The 17,753-nt window shown below is 37.6% G+C and overlaps 1 pseudogene; it reads left to right on the forward strand.

The window, feature by feature from the left end:
• Nucleotides 1–16,485: 16,485 nt before the first annotated feature.
• On the forward strand, nt 16,486–16,812 carry LOC147461340 (uncharacterized; annotated as a pseudogene).
• The last annotated feature ends 941 nt before the right edge of the window (nt 16,813–17,753 follow it).

Consider the following 17,753-nt stretch of genomic DNA (forward strand, 5'->3'; position numbering starts at 1 on the left):
TTCCTGGGCCATTATCCATGGTCTATGCATGACCTAATGCTTAAAACAAAACAAAAATATAGACGTCTAAACTAAGGTCGTACCTAATGAGAGGCAAAATAAAAGGATTTACTGAAGCATTTATCTCGGCCAACCTAAGAGGACCTAAAATTCTACGAATGACACGTTGAAATTGCAACTTAGTACTAACAATTATGTGTACCTTTTGCCTTGCAATGGGAATGAAGGGATCATACAAATTTTCGTGATTCATGCAAACTACTTGACTATGCTAAAGGTTGATTCTACACAAAAATACACAAGCCGTCCTCCGTGGGGGCACCAAAATTGAGGCGGTCCGGGGCGGGCAACAAGAGAGGCGACCTCTAAACACCCCTCAAGGCTCCCGTGCTGCTCAATTGGGGCTGGGGCAACCACAAGCACAACACAACAACAAACCCACAGCCAAACCCAAACAAGATAGGGGCACCACCTAGTTATGGTATGCGAACTAGGACGCAAGAGAGATTTTGGCACAACCAAGAAGATGCACCACACAACATACACAAGCAACCTCACACCAAGACACACATGAAATGGACCAGAGAGAGCTAGAGCAAAGGGAAGAGAGAGAGGAAAGGATCTTGCGTAATACCTTATTTGTGACTTGCAAATGGAGATGGTTCGTTATGATGCTATCATAGAACTTGTACAAACTCACTCAATGCTTAGTGATTGCTAAACATTGCCAAAACACACACACACACTGTCTTAGGGTGTGGGAGACCTCTCACCACAATACCCTCTTACAATGGACAAAAAAATGGCAATGAAAAACACACTAAAACACTTTCTAAAATCAAGATCAACCGATAAAAACTCAAAATACACAAGTCACCTTGAATTCACCAAACCGTATTGCACAAATGGAAGGACGAAGATTTGAACGTCGAATCACTCCTTTGATGCACCAAACCTCAATTTATTGATGATGAAGGAGCATATACAACAGTGGTTTTGAGATTTGTGGAACTCACGCTCTCTCACTTGCAATGTGTAGCTTGAAGGCTTCTCTCACACCAAGAGTGAAGCTCACAAGTGGTTGCTACACCTAAGTCTCTCCTCACGCATAGAGTGTTGGGGTGCTATGTGAGATATTGGAGGTTGTTTTACAAGAAGGAGAGAGGCCTATTTATAGGTTGGAGACCCCTCATTAAGATTATTGGAAATCCTAATTTACAAGCTAACAAATCAGGATTATGATTTTTTGAATATCAAAACATTGCGGGCCTTCTTTGTCTGCTTGAGTCATGGGTGTGGGTTCAAAAGAGATTATTATTGATGGTAGATAAGGTGAAAGTAAGTTTTAAGGAAGGGGGGAGAGAGAGAGAGAGAGAGAGTTACTATACATGTCTTGAGGTGAGGTGTCTTTTATGGTTAGGTCAATGCTATTTTGTGTTAGTATGTTAGTCGTTAGTAATCACTAGAAAGTTAATGTTACATTTACAATGGGTAGAGTGAGTTGATTTGATGAAGGAAGAGGGGTGAATTAAAAGAGAATCATTGAGATGGTGAAGCTTTGAAGAAGCTTGAACTCACCCTTGTGTAGATTGTGGAAAAAATGACCGCTGGTCTTCTTCTTCTTCTTCGCTTCTTTACGCCGCCGCCACGGTTGACCACCACGATGAAAAGAGGATTTGTTGATGAAAAATCCTCAATTTGCAGAATTTATCATGGTTAAGATGCTGAATTTTAGATATTTTAGGAGAGGTAAATGAAATTGTAACATAGAAGCAATAGAGAGAGACATGGAGAGGGTGTATGTATGTAGAGGTTCATAAAAGAACTATAGGGATGAGAGAGAAGGGTAATGGTGAAGAGGGTGGGAGAAGCCATGGAAATTGCAGTTTTGAGTGAGGGAAGGAGAGGGAGGGATGTGTAAGAGTGAGTAGGTGTGTGGAAGGGTGAGAGAAGACTAAGGGCTACTTGTGAGAAAAGTGGGCAGACTGGGGTCCACTCAAAAAATCATAGCTCACCGCTGGTAGCTCCAAAAATCATGAAAAAATTTGAGGTGATTGTTCAGAGCGTGGGCTACATTTTCTCTTTTGACCACTGCTCCAAATTCGGAGTGGAGATAGGTGCCAAAATTCTCACCAAAAAGCCTTTTTTTTATGCCTGCAAAAGTCTTTTAGTGGCCCCCTCCTTTGTTGAATTTGTACAATGCATCCAAGAGTGAGCCCCTCCTTTGTCATATTATAATACAAAGCATTCAAGTTGCCCTTGACCCATGCATGGAGGAGGATTATTGGTGAAATAAGAAATATATACATGGTGGGACTAGTGGATGGACTATTCATGGACTTTAGCTCAATGAGCACATGGTGTTAGAATAATGAGTAAAAATAATAATAAAAATATGGAGGAGTTATGGATATGGAAAGATATTGGAATCATATGAAATGGTCCCTCCTTGAATTATTTTGGGTGAAAGAGGAAAAGGTATGCAAGTAAATAATATAATAAAAGTAACCAATGAGTAGAAATCAATTTTTTGTTTTCACGAGGGTGAGGGTGAAAATGTGGGAGTGATTTGTATAAAGGAAAAATATGAGGTTAGAGTATGTACATATTGGCAAAAAATATAATTATGGTGTAAGAGGATGAAATAAGGTGTACATAGGTTTAATAAAACACACACCTAAGTAGAAATATTTAAATAAAATACCAAAATAATTATAAAAAATCCCTATATTTAGGCCATATATACAATGAAATATTTACACACAAAGAGGCCATAATATACTTTTATTTATTTATTTTTGGCTCACCTAGCCCAGTGACTAGCTAGCTGAGGGTTTTTTAAGAAGATATGGGAAAAGCCCCCTAACTTACACACGCCTATGTACAATGAAATGGTAGGGATAGCCATAGCGTTTGGGTGAATTTGGTAGGGTGGAGTAACTTAGTATAGCAATTATGGAGAGCCGAAAAACGGCTATCACTAGGTACACAAAAGGTTGGATGTGCTAGTGATGTACCTTCCACTAGTAGACACACATGTTTCTCTTGAGAGAGAAGAATCCAACAATCACACACTTTGGAGATCTACTCGTACATCTTGTGCACCTGAGTGGTTTAGGCCAAGATTGGACTACTTGCTAGTCCACTGATTGCGGTGAACCCACTTGCTACAAAGAGGCCATTGAAATGGATGATGGCCTGAAGTGGGAAGAGGCTATACAATTTGAGTATAACTCAATTTTAGCCAATGAAACTTGGGAAGTGACAGAGTTACCTACGGGTAAACAGGAATTTCCATGCAAATGGGTGTACAAGAAGAAGTATATCACAGATGATCTCGAGCCTAAGTATAAGGCCAGACTGGTTGCTAAAGGGTTCAAGCAAACAAAAGGTATGGATTTTGATAAAATCTTTTCTCCATTGGTCAAGATGACTACATTGTGTCTTGTGCTTGGTGTAGTAACCATCAAGGACTTGGAATTGGTCCAAATGGATGTGAAGACAACGTTTCTTCATGGGGATCTTAAAAAGGATGTTTACATGAAATAGCCAGAGGGTTTTGCGATAAAGCAGCCAACAAGGGTAGAGCTGGTGTGTAGATTCAAGAAATCTTTGTATGGATTAAAGCAGGGCCCAAGGCAATGGTACATCAAGTTTGATAAGTACATTCAGTCCCAGGGTTACGTAAGGAGCCAAGAGGATCACTGCTTATACACAAAGAGGTTGAGCAATGGTTCCCTCATCATTCTCATTTTGTACGTGGATGATATTCTCATAGCTGGAAGTCAAAAGATGAGATTGCACTTCTCAAGGATGCCTTAAGCAAGCAGTTTTCTCTGAAAGATATGGGTGATGCACACCACTTTCTTGGTATGCGTATCAACAGAGATCTCAAACATGGTATACTTGAACTTTCGCAAGAAGAGTATGCCACAAGGTCTTGCAACGTTTTAATATGCAAGAGGGGAAAGCATTGAGTACCCCAATGGTAGCATACAAAAAACTTAGCAAGCATGATTGTACCAAATGGGATGTTGAAAAGGCAGAGATAGCAAAGGTTCCGTATTCTTTGGCAGTGGGCAGTCTCATGTTCTCCATGGTTAGCACACGCTCGTACATTGCATATGCAGTGGGAGTGGTCAGCAGGTTTATGGCAAATCTAAGCAAAAAGCATTGGGAAATAGTGAACCACATCTTGAGATATGTCAAGGCCTCATTTGACAAGTGCTTACGCTTTGGGAAACAGTGATGCAACCATAGTTGGATACACATGATTCAGATTATGCGAGTTGTGTGGACACTAGGCAATCCACATCTGGCTACATTTTCTTGTTTGTTGGAGCTGCAGTTTCTTGGAGTTCATGTATCCAGAATTGCACTTTGTATTCCACCACTGAGGCAAATTATGTTTTAGTTTCTAGTTCCAGTAAGGAAGGTGTGTGGTTATCTTGTCTAATGGGAGATTTTGGTAAACACCAAACTCTAGTGCTATATTGTGACAGTCAGAGTGTGATTACGTTAACTAGATGATCAAAAGCAAATTCAGTGCATGAAATATCTAGCACATAGTATGTCGGTGCAACAAGCCACATGCACAGCTCATTGACTATCAAAATAAACAAATCCAAACCATGTGCAATGGAAAGAAATCAACAAAGAAGTGACCAAGGATATGATTAAAATAATATGGCCATGTGAGGGCGTGGAGATAAAGAAAGGACGGTGGAAAGTATCCAAGAAATGAAAGATAACGCTGAGAGAATCTACTTGGAGGTTTTTGGCCATCCTTTACACAATGTAGATTGTGCATTATATTTTGCAAAAATGTTGTATGTACATTTTGTCCAGCAACAACCAGTAGACTTTTCCTTGAAGGAGACAACTGTGGCCACCCATGATATCAGAGAGAGTTGTGTCACATTCACATGGGAGGAGCTGGCATTGATAGTTGAAGAGACCGACATACAATTAAAAAAGGAGAAAGATATTTTACCAACACAACTGACAGAGAAAGATATATAAATAACACAAGTGCTTAATGCAACCCAAACACCTCAAGCATCCCAGGTCCAAATGGACAAAGTATTTATCACTTAAGCCAGGATGTTCAAAATTTGACACAATAAGTTAATCCTCCGCTTGTACAAGGGACACACATTAGCCACCTTGTTTTGCATTACTTCTTGCATCACAATCAGATGCATCTTCATCTTCTTAGCGTCCAGTATGCTACAAGAATTTTGACGGATGGAGTGGATACTATACATTGGCATGTAGCCATTATTATCACCTTGTGTGTTCAATTCATTTAATGCAAAACAATAGCCGATGTGCAATTTGTTCACAAGATATTCCACAAGGGATATATTGTATGTTTGGCATGGTTTAATGCAAAACAATAGCCAATATGCAGTTTGTTCACAAGATATTTCACAAGGGATATATTATATGTTCAGCATGGAAAATGAGTATAAATTCGAGCAAGCCCGCCAAGACACCCCTAGCGCAATTAGAAATCTATATAGTGATGAAGATGCACGTTCTAAGTACAACAATTGATAGTAGCAGATATTGTAATTTTGCTTCTATGAAGCATTGTTTACAATCAAAACATGTTGAATACAAGATCTTGAATTTCAAAATTTGCAACCGTCATTCTACTCTCAAACTATGTTGAATTTGTGAAGTTGTTATCTTGTTCTGAGTCTGAGTATTATGGGTCTTCTTGGCTCATTGAACTTCCACATCTATTGTCAAGTTCTCTTCAATTTTGTCTATAGTGCATTGAGATACACCAACAATGAACTATTCTTTGTCTTTGTTTTGACAATCATAAACCCAGACTTGCATTTCCTCCTCTAGGCCAGAACTTTTGATGTGATGCAATATATTTTTTTTGCAAAACATGTACACTAATTTTTCCGCTCTATCTGGCAATAATTTGTTTCAAATAGTGCTATGAACATACTTGTACATACTCCAATTTCTCTCCAAGCTTGAGTTTGCTGCACATTGTGCTAGTACTTTCATCGCAAGAGGGCGTAAGGTCGACTAATGCTCTCCACCATTCATCATCCACCACTTCCATGCAGGTTTCTCTTTTGCCAATGACTGTACAAAATCATTTGCAAAAGGGACTTCTTTTAGTCTAAATTCACTCATTTCTTTGATGCAATCAATTTGATCCTAAACATTGGAGTAGAATGTATTGACTACGAGATAGAAATTGATGACCACCTTTGTATTGGAAATCAGATGTAAATTACAATACTCTGGATTGAGTATATAAGCCACACTATGGAGTGGACTATGAGCGCTCTTCCATCTTGCATAAAAATACTTGGTCTAAATTCCTTGCTTATTTTGTAGAGAATGGAATTCACCACCCCTTCTCTAGTACAGACTCTTTAAACTCCTCAGGGTTTTCCAAAATTTGTTGGACTGGCCACCAGGTCATCCACACTTTGCCCATATTTGGCACCTTTTGATCAAGGTTGCGAATCATGAACATAATTACATGGTATGCATCCATTATACTCCTCCACCAAGCAGGCTTGTTTATAGACCCACGTAAACATGAAATTTTATCTTTCACTTTTTTGGTCTGCTCAAGCTGCCATTTGTCAAAGGCCGTGCAGTTGAAAGTGTCAATCACAATGCACTTATTGAGTAGGAGTGGTTCCAATGTATAAAAGTGCGTGTAATATTGAGTTTCAACAGGTAATTTTAACATGACTGACATGCATATTGTGTACAAATTGAGCACTCTTTGTCGTTTCAAGATAAACTTCACAACTTGTAGCGCTATGTCAAATTTTTTGGCAAACCATGTGGTTTCTTCACTAGTACACCAATCCTTTAGTACTAAGTTTAAACTGTGTGTATTGCAACCAGTGACAAAAATCTATGGAAAGCACTTTTTTATTAGTTTGCTAGCATTTTTACAGTTCTTTGCATTGTCCCTGACTACTTGAATGACATATTCATCACTTATTTCTTTAATTATATTAATCAAGACCTCAGCAATGTATTTCCACTTTTAATTGCACTAGAACTGTCAACCACCTTTATGAACGTTTCTGCCCTTGGACCTGCCCTTGGACAATGCCCTTGGAAAAACTATCATCACAATGTTGATCAGTGGTCTTCTTTGAACATTAGACCAACCATCACTCACAATTGTGCATCCTGAAAGCGATATATTCTCAAGTATCGTGTGATACGAGAGGCTGAAAATCTTAGGCCAAACGCACCGATTTTCTTCCAAGATTGTTGTCTACCATGACTAGAGCACTCCCAGTGAAAAACATCATCACAATGTTGATCAGTGGTCTTCTTTGAACATTAGACCAACCATCACTCACAATTGTGCATCCTGAAAGCGATATATTCTCAAGTATCGTGTGATATGAGGGGCTGAAAATCTTAGGCCAAACTCACCGATTTTCTTCCATTCATGTTTCCAAGATTGTTGTCTACCATGACTAGAGCACTCCCAGTGAAAAACATTGCTTTGGTGATGCTTCTTCTAGCAACTACATTTGAAAGCTTTGATGCACTAATTTTTGATGCATTTTCCCAAGTCCACTGTCATTCTGGTGCTTAAAAGGAATACTTCTTGGCATTTCCTCTCCTTACGTCGGTTGTTGTATAGGGCTAGTTGGTGTCACCACAAGATTAGGAGAGTTGATATTTGACTTTGTCTCTTGCCACCCTTTTTGGCGAGCTCTTCTCTCAAATGCTTTGCAATTACAGGCGCCTGAGGATGATCACATTTCTTACAATTATTTGTAAGGCTACCCAAAAAACGATCCCTAATATGTGGTGCATTGCCAGATTTTGTGGTGAAGCAAAATTTACATTGCCACTCCATATATTGACCGCATATGTTGTGAGCATAATCCCACTCTTTGGGAGGGCCTTTTTAAATTTTTGGCTTCTTCATACAACTTGTGCCGACATTTTGCTTAATTGCTTTCAATTTAATACTGAAGGCATAATAACTAGATGTTCAGTTTCAAAAACATTCTTCTTCTTTTCAATATATATTAGAAAAACAATCACTAAGAAAGAAATCAAATTTACACAATATGCGATTTGCAATGCACTCTTGTCAATCCACATATCAAACACAGTGCAATGCGCTCTGTACCTGGCTTTATGCATACAACAATGCAATGAATTTCTCAATGCAATTATAAATATGAGGATCAGAACGGTTAAACATCCTTTGGGATTTGCAGACAATAAGACACATCTATTTTCACATGCTATATGCACTAACAATCTTTCATAATACATAATGCACTCCCTATATAAACCAATACATAAAACAAGGCAATGAAATCTTTGATACACTTACACAATTGAGAACTTAATGTACCCAATCAAGCAATGTAGCCTCCTTATGCATCCAATTCAATATATAAAATCTATTTTCACCCAAGTAAGGATTATAGCTCTCATCTTGTGTAGTGATAATGTATATCAATTCAAACCTATGATGGTGTAAAATTCAAGACTTCAAGGATCTTTATATATCCAATACACTAGTACAAGGCATGTGACCCTTGACTATCAAATCGTAATTTAAATATGTTTATCTTCTAAAACCAACTTCAACCCTTTTATGGACCAATGGCTTCGTCGCAATGAGCACAACTCTCCAGATTTTTCAATTGTTTTGGCTTCGTACCTTTGTTTTCGATGAAAGATTTAAATATTTTTAGAAGTGGTTATCGTATTAATAAGAATCACGTTCGGCCTAAAAAAGGGACATGTGACTTTTTAACCTTAGGTCGATTCACAAGAAGATTATTGTGCCCGACGCTCGGATACACTCCATAGGGATTTGCCAAGTCAAAATGCCAAAGTAAGAAGAGGTTTTAGTATATACAATTTAGTCTACTGGGTTTTTACATTTTCCTAGTGAAAACTATGAAGCCCAACGGGACCATAGGGAAAATGCAAAAACCCATCGGGCTTACAGGCTCTATTGATTTTTACAGATCACCATCAAAATAACTTTAACATTAACGTGATCATGTCTTTTTCATGTGTAATTACTTGCGTTATAAACGTGATCACACGATCGTGATCACATTAGTGAAATCCCTGCTTATGTACTCTGGATATACATCATCAATCATAACACTTGGAAAAAGCTATGCCTCAATCACGTCGCTACAAGATAATTGACGTTTTTTCCACAAACCGTATTTTTTTTCTCTTTTTGGCCTAATTTCAAAGATTTGGCAATCCAAATAGATTGAAATCTTGCCTGCCTATCTAAATGCTATAGATATATACAATTTAAAATCACTTTGTCAAAAAAATCCCATTTGGCCACTTCTAGAGAGATCTCGGCTTCTCTTTGAAAATACACTGCGTTGTTCGCTTTTCGGCCCAGCTTTGGAGATTACGATGTTTGATTGACTTGATATATGGTGTGCTAGGCCTATGTTATATGAATACACATGATCATAGTCCTATGTTCTATGAATGCACTTGAGCATCAACAAAGTTCGAAAAAGTCATGTCTCAATCACATTTGGAGAGAATTGACATTTTTGCCAAAAACTGTTATGTTTTTTGCTTTTTGTCCCAAATTTGAAGATCCTGAAATCCAAATGACTTGAGATCTTGCAAGTGTGATATATGTACTAAGGATATACAAGACATCCACTCACTTTACCATTGAGTGCTCTTGTGGATGGATAAGTCTCTATAGAAACACTATCTTGAAACCAATGCTATCACAATTTGCTAGAATTTTTGCCAAAATATCGGTCAAGCTTTTGATTATGCAAACAAAGCACAACTTCAAACTTGGCTCCCTATTAGATATATGTACAGTCTTGGTACGGGTCAAGCCAGGTTGTGCTTTGGGTAACCCACTTGTGGGAAACTCACTTCCAAACTTGGCAAAAATTCCAATTATGGTCAAGATTTTCATACTATGGTCAACTCACTGAAGTCTTTTTTTGATGGATCAAAGGAATTCCAAATGACTTGAAACTTCAAGGTAGCTTCTTTCACTCTTGTTGAGCAAGGTTTGATGGTCATTTCTCCGACTATAGCTAGCTTTTGGATCAATCCTGATTTTTGGGTCAAGCATTAGGAAGGGAATAGGGTATAGGAGGGCCTCTTTATCTTCCATGGGATTAAAAAATAGATTAAGGAATGAGCAAATGGGGGACTGCCATGTGGATTGAAATGGTGGGTGTGGCAGGCTCTAAAAGTGATTGGTCAAACTTATAGGCCTAGAGGTGGAGGGGTCTTTTCTTTATTAATGAAATGAAAAATAAGAAAATTTGAACCTTTTTCCATAAAGCTAGGGTACAAACCCACTCTTTCTCTCTCTAGAGGCTTTTGACTCCCCCCCCCCCCCTCCCTTCCTAAAAAGGGGTCTTTCAAAAAACATGATGACATTCTGTAGATTTGCAACACGACTGCTTCTGGAGTATCTTCATCGACACCTTCTTTGGTCCTTCTTCCTCATTTAGGTATGAAGGTGAGGTTAATCACTCAACCTCACCTTCAAACCTCTACAGGAAGGTATAAATATGAAGCAATAGCTACTTCTTGAGTATCTTCATCAACACCTTCCTCGGTCCTTGTTCCTCACCTAGATCCAAAATGATCTCCCCTCACTCATGCACATCATTTTGGAGATTTGGCATAGGAGCATTGTTGGGTAAGATTATTAGGTAGCTTCAGCATATATGTTGGTAAGAACAGTGAGCTTCATTCCTATTTCCAATGTTCTCCTATCTTTGCTCACTCACCATACTAGTTGTAGAGATTTGTAGCAGTGTCATTGTCTGTCTTTGTATACATCTTAGCACTTCTTGTTATGCCACACTAATAGAACATGTATAGATGAAAGAATCTTCATTTTTGTCATAGTATATGTTGCATTGCTTTCATGGTTTCTTTAGGTGCTTGTCAATGTGAGAGTTTTATTGACTCAATAAGTTGTAGCAATGTGCAAGATGATAGTGGTTCTTCACTTGCTATCATGATTACAAATTATTTATGTGGGTGAAAATGTAGCTAAGTTCATGCAGCTTACACAAGGTATCAAGAGTGTTTATCTTGAGAGTTTCCCTCAAAGAGAAATTCTTCTATGGCTATTCTTATGCCACATCAAATACCCTATTATTGGTGAGAATTGGTATGCATATACCATATTGCAAAGCAAGGCTTGTCAATGAAATTTCCATACAGAAGATGAGAGAAAACAATGGGAGTATGGGAGGCACTCGAGTCCAATATTGTTTTTCAAGAGATTATGGACCTTCAAATATTTTCCCGCATTGATATTGTGCCCAATAGTTGCGTCAATGATGACTAGCACATTAGCAATCTTTGCAAGTACCTCAATCCTTTAATAGTGATCTTTTTGTGTGAATAGAAAAATTGTAAGGTCTATAAAAGAGAAGGGTTTTACTTGTAGTGATATCTCATTCCCGCGATGTATCATTGTACAAGCTCAACCACATAGCCTCATCTGAATGAAAATTATGTTTTACATCCCAACTCTGTGCATAACTATTGATTGTAAAGTTTAATTTAAGTTCTCTGAATCTTTAATTCAATTTTATTGGTGTGATTATTTTGGTATTTCATGAATTTTTTTATTTCTGAGCATTTCAACGTCAAAAGTAATTAAGTCTTATAAAATGGCATCCAAGAGTTGTATTTTTGTGCAAGTGCACAAATTTAGTTCTCTAATTATCTTCTCCATAAAATATTAATTTAAAACTAAATTTTTAGTAATTAAGTGAATTCTAAGTAGTACTACATGGAGGCACACATGTGTGATTATGAAATCATTTCAAAGGATTTACACCATACGATTGTTGATTGAAATTATAAAGCATATGTACAAATTTGACAAGAATTTTTTATATTTCCTATTGAAGTTTGTCAAATCGCTTGCTAAGAGGGATTACAAGGTAGATGGTCACAAAGGCCTCATCCAGTTGGGCATGGGGTGTATAGATATACAATTTCTTAATTGGGACATGGGCCTAGCTTTTCTAGTGTGCTTGAAGACACGTAGAGGAATAAGAACAAAGGAAAAGCATGAGGAGAGATAGGGAGGTTGAAGATATAAGTGAGCATGAAGAGGCCTCGATGAAGCTTGTGCTCCTACATGACTCTAACCTAACAGAATACATAAATTAATTACTAGTAGATGGAGATGAGGTGATAGAGGAGGATCTAGACTTCCATCTACTCACTTTACATGCAATGGTGATAAAGGATCATCAATTTCTTGTTGTAACAACATTTTCAAAGACTATTGGACTTTGGTAGTATAATCCAAATTCTTAATTATTTCAAGCTCCACCTTTAGTATGTAGCTTTGGAAATTATGGGATTCATGCTCTTTTTTTATTTTTGTATATCATGCAAAGCCACTATGATGGCTCTCCATTTCCTTTTCTTCTTATTCATTGATGGTGGGGAGGAGGTGATTGTTGTTTCCATGCAAGGACATCGTTCTTGTACTTTTTTCTTCACTCTTTAGGATTGGTCGTTCCTCTGGGGTTTGAGGTGTATTCTTCTTCCTCTTTTGAACTTTCTTTGGCATGGTCACTAAGGGTCTGGTCTTGCGTACCCTCTTTGTAAGAAGTCTACTTATCTGAGAAAATGGGGTCACTTGGACAAAAATTCAGAAGAATGTGTTGTGTTCAGGACTTATTGGGTCCATCAAAGTATGGGGTTTTTTTTACACCTTGATCAAGTTACATGCCTCATTTTTAAAGAAGAAAATTGGAGTTCTCCATGCGAGGCCGTGTTCCGGGGAGAGATTACGGCCAAATCAGGCATCTTTTGCACCAAAGAACCGCATCGAGGGGTGTTTCGAGACATGAGGGGTCCGCACCAAGCTCCTTGCACCACGGTGTGCCCCCCCCCCCCCCCCCCCCCCCCCCCCCCCCACAACACAGTTCTTTGGTGCAAAAGATGCCTGATTTGGCCATCATCTGCCCCCCAGAACATGGCCTCTCATGGAAAACTCCAATTTTCGGCCACAATCCGGCCAATATATTTAGGCAAAAGGGAATATTTCAACGAGTGATTTTGATTTTTTGACGAGTGATTTTTCTCATGTATGATGGCTTCTTCTCATTATGGGGGTCTTAAAAATGTGTTTTTCTAAGATAAGAATTACAAGGGTAAATCAAGCTCCATACTTAACGCATTTTCATGTCCATATTCAACATAATAATTTTTCAAATCGCAAGAAATTTCACTTCATGAATGTAGGTCAAACATTTCTTAAGTTGGCTCAAAACTTTTTTGAAGATTCCATTTTTAGGTATGCAGTATAGTTGTGAAGCTTCTACAATATCTCAATAAAGATGGATAGAATTCAATACTCATTTTAACTCAACAATAAATTGCAACTTATTTCATAAACTTCTATTTTTTGTAAAATCCTTTTTTTGGGTCCTTTGAAATCAAATATAAGTCTTATCATGTTTTTAACGTATTAAAACTATACTCCATAAATATTTCATATTTTATATAGAAGTTATGGTCAGACTATCAAAATCTACCATGACCTACGTGGTCTAAGCCACTAACTTGATCTGAGGAACTTTTATGCATATGTCATAAAGTCCACCACTTACCCCACCATTCTAGCATTTGGAAAAAGATTCATTAAGTTATAAGTACTTACTTAAACTTCCAAATAAGAGGCCCTCCTATTTCACATTCTCTTCCTAATTTCTATAAAGGCTGATTGTACTATTAACAACTATATGTTTCATGTTCACATTTCATATTTAGATGTCCTTTATTTAGAAATATGAATAATGAGCACACAATTAACCTGAATGACAACATAAAGTAACTTCAAAACAATGACAAAGTTCACTGCAAGTAAAGAGATGACACAATAAGATGGTAATGATTGTATTGCATTAATCAATTACATGAGCCCAATGGCTTAGCATATGAGTTGTGTACTTGAGTGTTCCGTACATGAGAACAAAGCTAGGCTCTCTCTCTCACTACCACTCTATTTCTCCGCCTTTTCGCCCCTTCGTCTTGCCTTCCATTTGCAACACCTTTCTTTGCAGCTATAAGTTTAGTAGACACTTTCAACCGATTCTTGGTTGTTGAGATTTGGTTCCACACTTGAATGTCCATCTTGGCTTGGTTGATTCTTGGTCTGCAATTGAGCCACAAAGTGACTGATTATATCTCTCTAGGGCTTGACTATGTAAATATTGTAGACATGGAATTCCACGTTATTAACTTTTGCGATACACCTTCTGTAGATAAAACATGAACAAATAGATCTACAATATCAGAAGCTAAATACAATGTGAGTTTCTTAACACTAGTCTGGTAACCTAACAGGACATAAAAGTGTCCTTTCAGGGTTTTGAGAAAAAATTCCAAAACCATAGTAGATCCACTCATTTTGAAAAATCCTTTCATGAGCTTATAGTACAAGAACTACTACATAAGCTTATAGTACAAGAACTACTACATATGACAAAAATGAGAAACTTGTAAAATCTCTCATATCTTGGTCACAACAAGCCTCCAAAGTTGATGGACCAGTGCATTCGGCCCAAAACAGGCATTTGTTATGGTTGATTGTATATAAATAAGAGTGGGAATTTTTGTAGGACATGAGATAAAATGCCCTGTTAACTTCAATGGGTTAGTGGTCAAAACATATGGTTGCTTTTGCATCACTTTTTTTTTTGGGCAAAAAGAAAGGTACAAAAAGTTGCATTTTTGCCATTCTACGGACCTATCATCAAATTTTCTATAGTCACGCTCAATACTAATACTATGTACATGTTTTATTATTTCCCTTTGGGCCATTGGATTCAAAAGAAGCCATGGAACATGTCAAAAGAGTAATGGATCTCTTACTAAGTGGAACCTTGGTGACAATGATGAAGTGCTAAATACAACAAACATGAAAAAACTGGGTTTAGCATTATGACCTCTAGAATCCCAAAGAAACTACTCAATGTCTAGCCGAATTTGTAGTTTATGATTAGATATGTTTACTAACTATAAAATACACACAATGGTCCTTAGAAACTAGCAATATTGAGAAAGCTATACTTGCTACACTAAAATGTCTCGTTTCCTTCAACAATCAAAAAACTCAACCATCATCATATACTATGCTATATAGCGTATTAGGTCCCCCAAAACTCAAGGAAGATTAGCTTTATGTTATACATGCCATTTACACAATCAAAATTGCATTTGGATATCAAGAAAGCCACCAAAAAAATCATAAAAGTGCTAATTTTGGCAAAAAAACAGGATTATAAAATTCTTGTAAGTTGGTCATAATTTTCAATCTTAACACTCAGTTCTCCCTAGAAGCATCAAAACATGTTGAGAACTATGAAGGCTTATCCTCTAGCAATCTAAACCTCACAAACATGAATTTTAGAGTGGTATAGTTGCAAAATTTTGAGAAAAAACAAAAAACAAGACCTATTTTTTCACACAATTTAGGCTCAAAAATGTTGTTCAAGAGTAAGGTTAATGGTGAGTTCAATATTCCAAAAAAAATGTCAAGTTTTTTTCAACTCATAAGACAACTTTGTGGATATATAGCACCTAGAAAAAAAAATTCATAGTCTTCAAATAATTCAAGAAAAATGGTCACTTAACAGGAGACAAAAGTGTCCAAGGACATAAAAGTGTCATGTTACCATTCTAGTGTTAAATCCATAGCTGAATTCAATTGCAATATAAACATTTAAAACTTTATCTCTTCCAAGATCAAATATTTGAATATTGCTAAATTTAGACCAATCCATATTGTGGCCTGCATTGCTAAAATGCATTGGAGTCAAGTTTTCCAACCATTGACTAGCAGCTTACAAATAAATCTTTTGGATGCACTAGTACGAGGTTTCACTGTTGACGTTGAATATAGGAGAATTTGCTAAAACAAGAGATGATTAATAAATAATCCTTCTAATTTCAAATAAAAAAGAGCTCCAATAAGTTATTCATGGAAAAAAACACACTAACCACACATGCTTTGCAGGAACTTGCACTCACCTCAGGATCCTTTGCCAACATTGAAAATTTGTGACTCTTCATAAGCCTTACATACACCCCTTGCATTTTGCTACATTGGCACCATGTTTAGTAGATCTCTACTCTATGGTAATCCTTTGTCGGGTAGCTAGATCAAGTACACTCCTGCTAGAAATTACTTGCACAGTGCATAGTTCACACACGCACGCACGCGCGCACACACACACATACACACACACACACACAAAGGAAGGAGATGTTGTAGTAACTATGAAAAGGTTTTTGAAAAGGGATAGGGACCTACAGTAGAAAAGTTGATGTTGCACATCAAGAAAGAGGTTATGGAACTCGGCAAAGAGATGCAAAGTTGGGAAGAGAGAGAAAATGGGCCGGGAACCTAGAAGTTGGAGCTATGGAGATAGAAATTGCAAATCTAGAATGAGATTTTGGAGCTCTGGAGAGAGAGGTTGCAGATCTAGAAGAGAAGATGTTGTTGCTATGGAGAAAGAGGTTGCAAATCTGGAAGGAAATGTTGGAGCTATGGAGAAAGAGGTTGCAGACCTAGAAGGAGATGTTGTTGCTATGGAGAAAGAGGTTGCAGGTTAATTACGAGGAGATGTTGTCGCTATGGAGGAAGAGGTTGCAGGTTAATTACGAGGAGATGTTGTCGCTATGGAGGAAGAGGTTCCAGGTTTAGAAGGAGATGATGTAGCTATGGAGGAAGAGGTTGCAAATCTACAAGGAGATGTTACAAAGGTAGAATGATGTGCGGTAGGATACTTTACAAAAAGATGCCCTAGCATCAGAAGAGGAGGAGAGAGAGATGTCATGTCATTTTAGGGAAAGAGTGGGAATAAAGATTGCAGATCTTCATTTTTCAGCAATTGAGGGGAGAGAAAGAGAGCTTGGGACACTTTTGGAGGGGAAGAAAGAAGAAGAGAGAGAAGACAAAGGGGGCACAAGAGAGGGAAACTTTTATTATTTGAAAATTAAAAAAGTGCTTTTGGGGGGAGAGTAAGTCCAACCAGATCTAATAAAATTTGCATATGTTCTCCAAGAAAATAAGCAAAATTATTTTTATATAGGCACGTCTAGGCTCTCTACCCCACCATTCTAGCCCTTGATCAAAGCTTGATTAAGTTTTAAATATTTCCTTTAACTACCAAATAAATAGGCCCTCCTATACCCCATTCTTGTATTTTTCATCTTTGAATGTCTATAGAAAACTCTATAAAAAGAGGGTTCCACTGACTCAAATAGAAGATGCAAAACATGTTGCTTTGCAAATGGAACCTTACTGATACTAAAATCTTCTCTCATAATCTCTATCTCTCTCTATCTCTCTCTCTCTCTCTCTCTCTCTCTCTCTCTCTCTCTCACACACACACACACACACACACGCACATACACACACACACCGTGTGTAGATCACATTTTGATATTTACACCCAAATAGATTAAAACAAAGATACAAAGTGCACCCCAAACGATTACCCAAACAAACATCTTGCATTGAAGTCTTTGGGTTACAATGTATAGTGCTAATCATGGTTGTCTACACACTTATTTTTGTCCTCTCATCGGTTGTTTTTATGTGCCATGATGACATGCTACCTCCATTGTGTGCTCTATTTTCCCACCATGTGCTGCAAAAACTGCATTTAGATCTTTGTTAAACACAATTCTCTATTCAAAATTTGTCCAAA

Source organism: Adiantum capillus-veneris, chromosome 3 (genome assembly GCF_014529385.1).
Source record: "Adiantum capillus-veneris isolate H3 chromosome 3, ASM1452938v2, whole genome shotgun sequence".
Classification (NCBI taxonomy): domain Eukaryota; kingdom Viridiplantae; phylum Streptophyta; class Polypodiopsida; order Polypodiales; family Pteridaceae; genus Adiantum; species Adiantum capillus-veneris.